The sequence below is a fragment of the Emys orbicularis genome, chromosome 17 (genome assembly GCF_028017835.1).
Source record: "Emys orbicularis isolate rEmyOrb1 chromosome 17, rEmyOrb1.hap1, whole genome shotgun sequence".
NCBI classification, from domain to species: Eukaryota; Metazoa; Chordata; order Testudines; family Emydidae; genus Emys; species Emys orbicularis.
The window spans coordinates 29,572,999-29,585,751 of NC_088699.1; positions in this window are offsets into that span (position 1 = coordinate 29,572,999).

The following is a 12,753-nucleotide window of genomic DNA, read 5'->3' on the forward strand; positions in this document are numbered from 1 at the left end:
AGAGAAGAGGAGAAAGGAGGGAGGAAAGAGGAAAAGGGAAACCAAAAAGGATAAACCCCAATGTCCCCAGGGATTCTAAGCGTCAAAGTCCTAGGCAGGAAATCAAATTCGGCCACCTTAAGCCAGTGTTTTCTGGGCCTAGAATGCTGCCTGCACCAGGGGGATCAGACTGAACAGGTTCCAAACCTCTCTGGGCCTCTTACCTTGGAAAAGGGAAGTTTGTTTTCGGTACAATCAGTGGTAGGAAAGGAGAAAACTCCACAGAGGTTCCTCCCCATGCTCACATCCGTGAATCCTAATTCTCTCTCAGTCCTCGAGGAGAGACCTCGTGAAGGAGATTTGCGGCAGCAAAGCCGGGGGGGTCTCAGAGACTGGCCTGGCCCTGCACCTCTGTCCTGCACGGCTGATGTCAGGGTCTCTCTGTGAGGTCACCCCCTCCCCACCACCTTTGCCCAATAGGCCGAGTTCCTGCAACAGGCCTTTGTGATGTCACTGCCACCCCCACCCCTCCCCTCCAAGCTGATGTCCTGCCCCTGGCCAGCCTCGTTGGGTGTTTGTTTCCCCTGGATCTAGGGTTGCCAACTTGCTGGCACAACAAAACTGACCACCCTTGTCCCGCCCCGTCAAGGATGGAATGCAAGGCTGAGTTCACTCACCAACCCCCTGAAACATGTCAGTGCCCCAGAGAAAACCGGACCCCTGCTATTGGAACGAAATGCTGGAGATCTGAATGGGAAAGGGACTGTCTGAATTGTCAAGATGGGGAACGAACAACAATCCACAGCAATGTCATTAACACAAACACACTCCAATCCTGCTCCAGCCGGAAGGGAAATGGGCAGGAATTCCTGCTGTCCAGCAATGGACACACTTACAGCCCTGCACAGCAGTGAGTGGGCCGGGGAGGCTGGTCTGAGCAAACAATGTGAAGTGATAATTCACTAAGGGAATCATAGTGTAGGGAAGCCAGTGGCCATCAGGTAGCTGTGGCTGAGGGGTTAAGGTGCTGGACTAGAAATCCCTTGGGGCTTCCCACGTAGATTTGAATCTCCGTGCCAACTCCGGAAGCATTGAACTGTTGTCATTGCTGTAGTCTCAGTGCTGGCGCATCCCTAGTGCCAACTGGAGGTAGATCTGGTCTCACTCTCAGGCTGTCTACACTTAAAATGCTCCTGTAGTACTTTGGAGTAGACAGTTGCTACAGTGACTGGTGAGGTTTTCCTATTGCTCTAGCTGCACTGACAGAACACAGAGGCTGAATTCCCACCCCACCTGCATAGGAGCTCTCAGCAGTTTAATTGTTCTGCAGCCAGCTTCCCATTAGAAATGCTGTTGTGGGACATTCCCAGACCTGGACATCTACCAAGGACAGAATTTGAAGAGCAAACCTGGCTCCTCCCACCAGGAGGGATTGGAGTGTTTTGTCCCTTGTGACGGGTTGGATCACAGAAAGCCCCTTGGGAGCTGCCAACCAATGGGCCAAGACTACTTCTGCCCCTGCTTTCCTGCCCTGGCAGCTCAGGACCCCAGAACCCTGTCTTGTTGAGCCAGACACGCCCGTCTGCTCCAACACAGACCCAGGGTCTGAATTACTTGCCCAAAGCTGCAGGCTTAACCTGAAAGCAGCTCACAGAAGCTCAGGTTCAGCTGTTTGTCCTCTGTGACCCTAAATCCTTTTCATAGTCCCTGCTTTCCAGGCTACGGTTCCCTAGGCTCTAGGTGTGGCCACCAGCCTCCGTTCCCAGCTATAGGGCCTGGCTTTTGGCTGTATTAAACTGCATTTGTTTTACTAATCCCATTTTATCAAACTATCCAGGCTGCTCTGTACAACTGCCCCATCATTAGCATTATTTACCACTCCTCCAAGCTGTGTTAGCCACAGACTTTATCAGCAGTGATTTTATATTTACTTCCAGATGGTTAATTACAAAGTTGAATAGTGAGGGGGCTACAGCCAATCCCTGTGGTGCCTCGTTAACAGCTCCCCCATTCAGTGATGATGCCCCATGGACAGGTACAAGGTCAGACTTGGGGTCACCCATCAGGAGAAGGGGAGCAGGGGGATTATTTTACTACTGTTTTATAATGCACCTAATTTTTTTATTCACAGGCTCCACCTACAGTGTCTGTCACTCTTGTACCTGGGCCCTTCTGGGACAATTCTCGTCTCATTTACACTGGAGCCAATCCAAAGTGAATCCAGGCCATCCCTCCCAGCCTGCCCATGACTGCTGTCTGTGGAGATCTAGCCCAGGGAACAGCCTCACTCCACCATGGTTCGGCTGGTTCCCCGATTTTTTTGCTTCTGTGGAAACACTTCCAACGGCCTTTCCCCTTCCCCGTCCTGCACATGCTGCCCTGGTTGGGCAGATCCCATCTGTCCAGGGCTTGCCCCTGTCACCTCCACCTTTCCACTCGGGATTTAGAGTAATCCAACAAATCCCCTTCTTTTATTAGCATTGTGTACAGGCCCCACTCAGGGACCAGCCCCATTGTGCCAGGTGCCGTCCACATACAGAACAAACAGACACTCTCTGTCCCACAGAGCTGCAATCTGCCTGCTTCCCGTCTCCCGGCAGGAACCGCTCTTTGCTGCGGCTTGGACCTGCTTCCACTGCTCCCTGGGGGATTGGCAGTTTCACTGGCTCAGGCTGCGTTGCCCCTTGCTGCCTCATCCGAGCCAGCTCAGACACCGTCTAGGGCTCTTCTGAAAGGTCTTTGTGTAAAATCCCAATGCAAGCATCCGCTTCTCCCCGAGACGCTCCCCACGGCCACGGGAGACAGAGCTCGCCCCCTCCCCCCACGCGGGGATTGTGGCTGGGTCAGTCTGGGCCCCCGAGAGCGAGATGTCAACACTGGGCTTCAGCGCCAAAGGGTGTGACCCGAGCCCCGCTCCAGCCGCAGCTCCAGAGCCAGGACAAGCGAGGGCACGTTGGGGGGGAGGTGTTACAGGTGCTGCCGGCGACCTTTACATCCAAAGCCATCTGTCCTCATGGCACTGGCCTCTCCTTGCACCCCACACAATGCTCCTGAAACCGGATTAGTAAATGGAACAAATTTCCATTCAGACAGAACCAAGGGCTTAGACCTCAACTGCCTTCAGTGAAGATAACAACTCTTAATTGTTCACCTCAGGGTGGACTGATTTAAATTAAAGCCTTTAATCACCATGCAGAAAACCTTGCTTTGAATCCTCTATTGGAATTGTGTTTGGCATTCGTACTTCAGTCATTTTCCTAAAGACGGGGTAACTTTCCTTGGTGGGGAACCATCAGAATGTCGATTTACGACTAAATATAATCTGGACATGAAATGTGCTGCTTTGTTTGTTTGCTAAGCAGGAGGATACGTCCTTCCTCGGATACGAAATCCTTTCAGCCGGCACCAGCCAGAAAACAAGTAGGCAAACATTTGACAGAACAGACAGAGAAACCTCACTGACAGACACCCGCATGGACGCTGTCTACATGCATGTGTGAACCAGCAGGGAGCTCTTACTGAAAAGTTCCCTCTTTAGCTGGGCATCTCCGGGGAATGGTGACTATTTTCTGCTTCCGCTCTGCGATTGGAGTCCAACCATGTGCCTAGGTTACAAAGAAGAGAAAAGCATTTCAGTCATTAAAAACTGAACAGAAAACCTGACCCTGCCAGGGAGAGTAACCCACACATTCACCTGGGATCTTGCTGTCAGGGCACTACAGAATGGAAGTGCTGAGGAGAATAATGCACTCCCCAGAGTCTGTCCTGGTCCAACCGTGAAAAGACCTTTTAGTCTTACCTCACCAGAGCCAGACCATAGGAAAGGACCAGTTCATGCGGTCTCATGTTGCCAGAGGTATCCAGGATTTACAGCCAATCAGATCTGCAGTGCAATCCACAGCTAAAGGCATTCTGTGTCCAGGCCTATGTAAGCGGGGGAATGGTCCCGCTATCGTGGGGACCTTTCCTGGCTCATACACTACCCCTGTGGAATTGGCTGGCGAAAGGATCTGAGTCCTCGCTCCCACTCCCTTCACCCAGAGGCCCGCCTGACTCCAGGACACCCCTTCTACTCTCGTGTGGCAGAGTCCTCGTAACCCAGACAAGGCTGGGCCCAGGATTCCTGGGGCTCGACCCCCAATCTGGTTGTTGTACTTAGGACAGGGCTCGGGTGTCTCCACTCCGGGGTACTCTCTCTGCTCCGGACGCTTCCCTGACCCATTGATCATCGCATATAGTTCAAAGCAAACACAAGTTATTAAACGGCAAGTCATTAAAAACAAGGAGAAATTGGGGAAGGTGAAAGGAAAAGCCGTCACCCCGCTCTGTGGCACGGGGGACCCAAAACAGCTGTGGCTGGAATGTCCGGGCAGTTCACAGTCTGTTCCTCACACGTCCCAGGCCCCTGGCCAGGCCCTGGCTGTGCTGCAGGGACGCCGCGGGTTGGACACTCGCTCTGGCGGTGGCCACACGCCCTCAGGATCTAGGTGGCAGGGCCTCACCCCCCCGGGGGTTACAATACCCCTCCCAGTGCGGCCTGCAAGGCCTCTTGACTGGTGGGGTCTCCCTGTGCTGGGCCCGCTGCCCAGGGACCCCCACACTCTGCCCAGCTGCTCCCCGCACCTGGCTCCAGAGGGCTCCAGCCCCAGCCCCACTCTGCCCCCACACGGCTGCTGCTGCTCTGCCCCCCACGCGGCTCCCTGGGCTGCTCCTCTCCCCTCAGCTCAGCCCTGCTCAGGCAGCTCCAGCTCCCCCGGCCTCCTGACTGCCCCAACACACACAGTCACACCCACCTCCACTGCGCCCACAAACTTTCACCCACCCCCACCCCACCCACACTCTCACCTCCACTGCCCCCACAAACTTCCACCCACACACACCCACACACTCACCTCCACTGCCCCCCACAAACTTCCACCCACACACACCCACCCACACTCACCTCCACTGCCCCCACAAACTTTCACCCACCCCCACCCCACCCACACTCTCACCTCCACTGCCCCCACAAACTTCCACCCACACACACCCACACACTCACCTCCACTGCCCCCACAAACTTCCACCCACACACACCCACACACTCACCTCCACTACCCCCACAAACTTCCACCCACCCCGACCCACACACTCACCTCCACTGCCCCCACAAACTTCCACCCCCACACACCCCCACCCACACACTCACCTCCACTGCCCCCACAAACTTCCACCCACGGCCACCCCACCCACACACTCACCTCCACTGCCCCCCACAAACTTCCACCCACACACTCCCCCAACACACACACTCACCTCCACTGCCCCCACAAACTTCCCCGCACCCCCACCCACACACTCACCTCCACTGCCCCCACAAACTTCCACCCACGCCCACCCCACCCACACATTCACCTCCACTGCCCCCACAAACTTCCACCCACGGCCACCCCACCCACACACTCACCTCCACTGCCCCCCACAAACTTCCACCCACACACTCCCCCAACACACACACTCACTCCCACTGCCCCCACAAACTTCCACGCACCCCCACCCACACACTCACCTCCACTGCCCCCACAAACTTCCACCCACGCCCACCCCACCCACACACTCACCTCCACTGCCCCCACAAACTTCCACCCACGGCCACCCCACCCACACACTCACCTCCACTGCCCCCCACAAACTTCCACCCACACACACCCCCACACACACACTCACCTCCACTGCCCCCCAAAAACTTCCACGCCCACCCCCACCCACACATTCACCTCCACTGCCCCCACAAACTTCCACCCCCACCCACACACTCACCTCCACTGCGCCCACAAACTTCCACCGACCACCACCCCACCCACACATTCACCTCCACTGCCCGCACAAACTTCCACCCACCCCCACCCACACACTCACCTCCACTGCCCCCACAAACTTCCACCTACCCCCACCCACACACTCACCTCCACTGCCCCCACAAACTTCCACCCACACAAACCCCCACACACACACTCACCTCCACTGCCCCCACAAACTTCCACCCACGGCCAACCCACCCACACACTCACCTCTACTGCCCCCCACAAACTTCCACCCACCCCCACCCCCACTCACCTCCACTGCCCTCACAAACTTCCACCCCCCCACACACACACACACTCACCTCCACTGCCCGCACAAACTTCCACCCACCCCCACCCACACACTCACCTCCACTGCCCCCACAAACTTCCACCCACCCCCACCCCACCCACACACTCACCTCCACTGCCCCCACAAACTTCCACCCACACCCCCCCAACTCACACTCACCTCCACTGCGCCCACAAACTTCCACCCACACACACCCCCACCCACACTCACCTCCACTGCCCGCACAAACTTCCACCCACCACCACCCCACCCACACATTCAACTCCACTGCCCCCACAAACTTCCACCCAACCCCACCCCACCCACACATTCACCTCCACTGCCCGCACAAACTTCCACCCACCCCCACCCACACACTCACCTCCACTGCCCCCACAAACTTCCACCCACACAAGCCCCCCCACACACTCACCTGCACTGCCCCCACAAACTTCCACCTACCCTCACCCACACACTCACCTCCACTGCCCCCACAAACTTCCACCCACGGCCACCCCACCCACACACTCACCTCCACTGCCCCCCACAAACTTCCTCCCACCCCCACCCCCACCCACACTCACCTCCACTGCCCCCACAAACTTCCACCCCCCCCCACACACACACTCACCTCCACTGCCCGCACAAACTTCCACCTACCCCCACCCACACACTCACCTCCAGTGCCCCCACAAACTTCCATTCACCCCCACCCCACCCACACACTCACCTCCACTGCCCCCACAAACTTCTACCCACACCCCCCCCAACTCACACTCACCTCCACTGCCCCCACAAACTTCCACCTACCCCCACCCACACACTCACCTCCACTGCCCCCACAAACTTCCACCCACACAAACCCCCCCACACACACTCACCTCCACTGCCCCCACAAACTTCCACCCCCACCCCCCACCCACACACTCACCTCCATTGTGCCCCATAAACTTCCACCCACACACACACACTCCTCCCCCACTCCCCAACACACCCATACATACTCTCCCCCAACACACACACACACAGACACTCCACTCCCCCCACAACCTCCCTCCCCCATGCACACACACAAAATGTCACTTTTACCGTACACTGGGAATCTGCAGGAAGTTTTGTTTAAATTGTAGGATTCTTTTAGTAAAATCAGTTTCTCCCCTTGCAAGCCATTTCTGAACATTTGTGTGCATTTATAGTAAAGCTACTTAACTGTGGTCAGTGTATCAAACAATTGTGATTAACACAAAAACCATAAAGACGGAATTACTTTTTAAGAAATGGACAGGACAAAACTCAGAAAATACTAAATTGGAAAATCCCCAATAATAAAAGAGATTTCATAGGGCCCTACATAGGTGTGTACCTTCTTCCTAAACAACTCCCAGGGGTGGGGATGGGCTCAGGGCTCCAGGCTTGATTGATGGAGGGGGAAGCTCTGGGTTTGGGGCTCTGGTCTCCCACAACTGGGTAGAGACTCCAGGATCCGGGCTATAGCACCCAGGGCGGAGGCGGGGAGGGAGGACTCCGGGCTTGTGTCCAGGCTCAAGCCACCAAGAGAGATGATGGGAAGAGACCTGGTCTTCGGTTGCTATGGGGGGGGGTCAGGGCTCCAAGCTTCAGCCGCTGGGGAGGTGGAGGGGAGTGGGGGGGTCTGGGCTCTGCGACTCATCCACAGGAGGGCAGGGAGGGATGTTGGGGCTCTGGACTTCAGCCACAAGAGGGGTGAGGGGGTCAGTGCTCCGGGCTTCAGCCACTGGGGTGACAGCCCCTCCCCCAATGCACTGGCCCCCAGACCCTCTCACCTGCTCCACCAGAGCGAAACCCAGTCCAGCTCATCCCGCTGCAGCTCGCAGACCCCTCAGTACAGCCCCACCTTCACCTGGTTTGTAAATTACTTTGTGACTCCCCAGGTACAATGTGATATATTCTGTACATGCAAAGTATCAGTCCTTTGTGCAGCCCCTCCCAGAAATCAAAATTCCTAGAGATTTTGGCCAAGTCTCTCAGTGTTGCTAATGGTACCAGCCTCTGTCTGAATGTCTATGTGTGTGTGTGTGTGTGTGTATGCATAAGTTTATTGTGATGTCATGTGTGACAAGAGCAAAGACCGTTCTGGTTCAGCATTCTTGCCCTGCCTTCAGTCTGCCAACTTGCTTGGTTGACAATGGCTGGTGAACCCAGGAGCTGATAGAGGGTGTGAGAACTGCAGCATCCGAGAGGGCAGGGGATTTAGAGTCAGATTGCTTCAAATGCTGCATTCGTCGGCTGACATTTAACAGCAATGCTTAGCTAACAGAATGGAGAAAGGAATTCTCTGCTAAAGATTCCACCTGCCCCTGCCCAACTCCACCCCTTCCCTGAACTGAGTGTGCTCAGAACAACACCCGCCCCCCCCCCCCACACACACACACAAGCACACAGCTGGGCACCCAGCACACAGCAAGGGAGGGGGTTGTTTGGTTTGTTTTATTTTTACTTTGCAAAAGGTTTTTTCAAAAGCATTTTCTGCCCCTCTTACCCATGGCAAGGAAGCAGATGGTTGGGGGGAAGGGAACCTGAGAGTGGTGGAGCCAGTGCAGTGGGGGGAAGTTGCCGGAGGCTGAAGAGGGTAACGGGGGGCTGAAGGTGACCAGGTGCGGTGAGGGGAAGGGAACAGTTGGGGGAGGCTGAACGGGGCGATGGGGGGCAGTTGGAGGAGGCTGAAGGGGGCGATGGGGGGAAGGGGACATTTGGGGGGAGGCTGAAGGGGGCAATGGGTTGAAGGAGGCTGGGGCAGAGTGGCAGTTGGGGGGGCTGCTCATCCCCATGGGAGGGGAGGAGGAAGAGGAGCTGCCCTTGTATCAGAAGCTGTTTCCTATTAGAACTTGCAACTTCACTGATCCTGAGCAGGGTCCTGTGGTCAAAGGGGAACTAGATGGGTTCATGGAGGCCAGGTCCATCAATGGCTGTTAGCTGGGATGGGCAGGGATGGTGTCCCTAACCTCTGTCTGTCAGAAGCTGGGAATGGGGGACAGGGGATGGGTCACTGGATGATTCCTGTCTGTTCATTCCCTCTGGGGCACCTGGCACTGGCCGCTGTCAGCAGACAGGACACTGGGCTAGATGGACCTTTGGTCTGACCCAGTCTGACCGTTCTTATCTTCTAATGTTCTTCTCACATGCTCAGTAACATCTGCAAGTTGCTGCCCTCACGCGCCATCAGAATCTGCTCCCTGCAATCAAAGGCAGGGAAAATCCCCCTGAAGGGGGGAAATCGGAGGGGAGGGATGGGCAGAGGGACAAAACTGGGACAAGCTCAGGGGTTCAGACTGGGGTGGGGGGCGGCCTGCCCTGCCAGGTAGGTGCAGAAGGGAAAACCCCCAGATAGAGGGAGGCAGAGGGGATAAAAGTTACCATGGATGGGGGGAGCCGTCAGCAGCAGTTCCAAACTACGGTGTGGTGTAGGGTAGAAGGACTTGTGTTCCTCACTGGATGGTCCAGCTCAGCACCCCCTCCCCAGGGCTGTGGTGTTAAAGGCCCCGGGTGGCCCAGTGCCCAGCTCTGCTCTAGCTGAAATGGTGACTGAGCTGCCAAGTGTTTTCAGATGCTACCGGTGTGGTGCTCTGCTTTCTCCTGTGTTGATATCACTCAGCTGCGTGCGTGTATTCCCTCTTTGTGCTGCCCCAGCTCTGCGCAGATAGCTGACCCAGCAAACCCGAAGAGAACCCCCAATAACCTCAGAGTCTAGTAAGATGCAAAGTCACTTCGACTAGGTTTATTGCGATCTCGGACACAATGGCAGTTCCCCGTAGATTACTTAGTCTACCTGGCATACTACGAGAAAGTGCCTCTTGGCAAGGACCCGGCTCAGTGGCGGGACTTTCCACTGCCCCCGTGGCCGGACAAAGACACCACCCCAGGGATACATTCTTATACACGGGTACAAACAAGTTACATATCTCTCCTGACGTATTGAGGTGCAACCCCTCCACGTAGCAAGGTACAACCTCCCTACGTAGTAAAGTACCGCCTCGCACCTTGTACCTGTTGGTTGGATCAAAACAACTCTATCCATCATTTTACCCTTTTGCCCCTGTCATTGGGATGGGTCGGCCTGTTCCATGTTATCTGTGGAATGTTTCGGTATAGTGTGTCTTGGTACCATGTTTATACTGTAACTATGCTAAGTGGATATATATTTATGCAACATCAGCCCTTTCCTTGCCAGCTTCTGTGAGCAGGGCCTGCCTCTTGCTCACAGCTTAACTTTGCTTATGTTAGCAAAGTCTTGACCATTACTTTAGTTCAGGCCTCAGGCCTCATCCTGAGCCTTTATCAGGGCCTTCACTTACTACACCAAGGGAGACTTGATCCAGGGAAATAGTTTAAACCTCCCCCCTCCCCCCATCATAAAACAAACTGATGATCATCAGTTCATCACTTCACCACTGAACTGCCCAGTGCCTGGCTTGGAGATGGGGGCAGGAGGAGAGAGACAAGAGTGAGATTTCAGCATCTCCAGGTAGGTCCCACGGCTCCAGTAGCCCCAACAAACACTGTGGGGTTTTAATTCATAGCTGTTGTCGGTCTTGGGGAGACCTTGGTGCACCAGCAGGGGAGGGTGTCTGACGGGGTTGGTGGTCTGGCTCGGGGTGGGGGGGTGGCACAGCTGGGAGGTGGAGGGGTCTGTGTGGTGTGGGAGGGTAGGGGATGGATCGGTGCTGTGGGAGAGGAGAGGGGGGTTGTTGGCAGGGGGCGATTGGGTTGTACGGATGGGGCCTGGGTCTGGGAGGGGCCTGGGGGAGGGAGAGGCTATAGGGGACTTGGATCGGGGGCTTGGGTCAATGGCATGGCTGTGGCTGTTGGGCTGGGAGGTAGTGAGGGGCAGCAGCATGGCTGCCCCCAGGGGGACACAGCATGGCTGTGGGGGGCTGTGGGGGGAGGGGCTGTCGGGTGGCACAGCTGGGTGGGGTGGCTGCACCCTGGCTTGGGGCGAGGAGGACAGTCGGTGGGGGATTGTGGAGTGGTGGGCCACACTGGGGCCTGGGGGCTTGTGGGGGGAAGCCCCATGGGTCTGTGGGCGGGGTAGTGGGGTGGCACCAGACCACGGTTGTTGGTCGGCCTTGGGGCATCTCTGGCTGTGTGCACCAGCGGGGGACGGGGGGTCTGTCACCCACTAGGCGTAAGTTGTGGCATCGACTGATCTAGTGACATTTTGTATCTTCATTTTTATTTAAAAACACAGATCGATCCCCTCGGCCCGGCGCCTTTGAAATCCCTGGGCCCCTGGGCATGGACCCCTTGGCCCCACGTCCCTGCTGGGGGCCGGGGGTGACGCCACAAGACATGAATAAGAGCCAGACCCCCCGGCCAGACCCAGCGACTCCAGCTCGCCAGGGCCCAGCAGGCGCCGGGCGGAGCGAGCCGGGGCCCAGCCCAGCAGCAGGAGTGAATTGCGGGCGCTGCCTTGCCAGACCCCGGGGCCTCGGCTGCTGCCGCTGGGGCCCCCCGAGCCCTGGCTGCAGGCGGGGGAGGGATATTCCCACGGCCTCCCCCCCCACCGAGACTCTCCCCGGGCAGAGACCCCGGCCCGGCCCCCCAGACTGGGACCCCGAGCCCCCCCGGCAGTGCCCCATGTGGGGAGAAGGGGAGACCTGCCCCCCGCAGGGAGCTGCTCCTGGTGCAGCCTGTGCGGGGCGGGGGGCCCAGGCTGCTCCCAGCGGGGCGAGCTGCGAGTCCCGGCCTCGGGCAGAGGGAAGCGGCAGCAGCGCCCAGGGTTTGCAGGGGGTGGGGGTGGGGCAGCGACATGTGGGGAGCCGGGGGGAGGGGGAAGGGTTGTGGGAGGGGGCAGGAATTGGGGAACAGGGATGCAGGAGGGGGGTGACCAGGGATGTGGGAGGGGGCAGGAAGGGGGAGGGGGAAGGGTGATGTGGGAGAGGGCGGGAGAGGAGTGATGGGGGATGTGGGAGGGGGCAGGAATTGGGGAACAGGGATGTGGGAGGGGGGTGAGCAGGGATGTGGGAGGGGGCAGGAGGGGGAAGGGGAATGTGGTAGGGGGCGGGAGGGGGGTGACCGGGGTTGTGGGAGGGGGCAGGAACTCGGGAACAGGGATGCAGGGGGCGGGAGGGGGATGACCGGGGATCTGGGAGGGGACAGAAATTGGGGAACAGGGATGTGGGAGGGGGAGGGAGGGGGGTGACCGGGGATGTGGGAGGGGGTAGGAATTGGGGAACAGGGATGTGGTAGGGGGGTGAGCAGGGATGTGGGAGGGGGGTGACCGGGGATGTGGGAGGGGGTAGGAATTGGGGAACAGGGATGTGGGAGGGGGGTGACCGGGGATGTGGGAGGGGGTAGGAATTGGGGAACAGGGATGTAGGAGGGGGGTGACCAGGGATCTGGGAGGGGGCAGGAACTGGGGAACAGGGATGTGGGAGGGGGGTGAGCAGGGATGTGGGAGGGGGCAGGAGGGGGAAGGGGAATGTGGTAGGGGGCGGGAGGGGGGTGACCGGGGATCTGGGAGGGGGCAGGAATTGGGGAACAGGGATGTGGGAGGGGGGTGACCGGGGATGTGGGAGGGGGTAGGAATTGGGGAACAGGGATGTAGGAGGGGGGTGACCAGGGATCTGGGAGGGGGCAGGAATTGGGGAACAGGGATGTGGGAGGGGGGTGAGCAGGGATGTG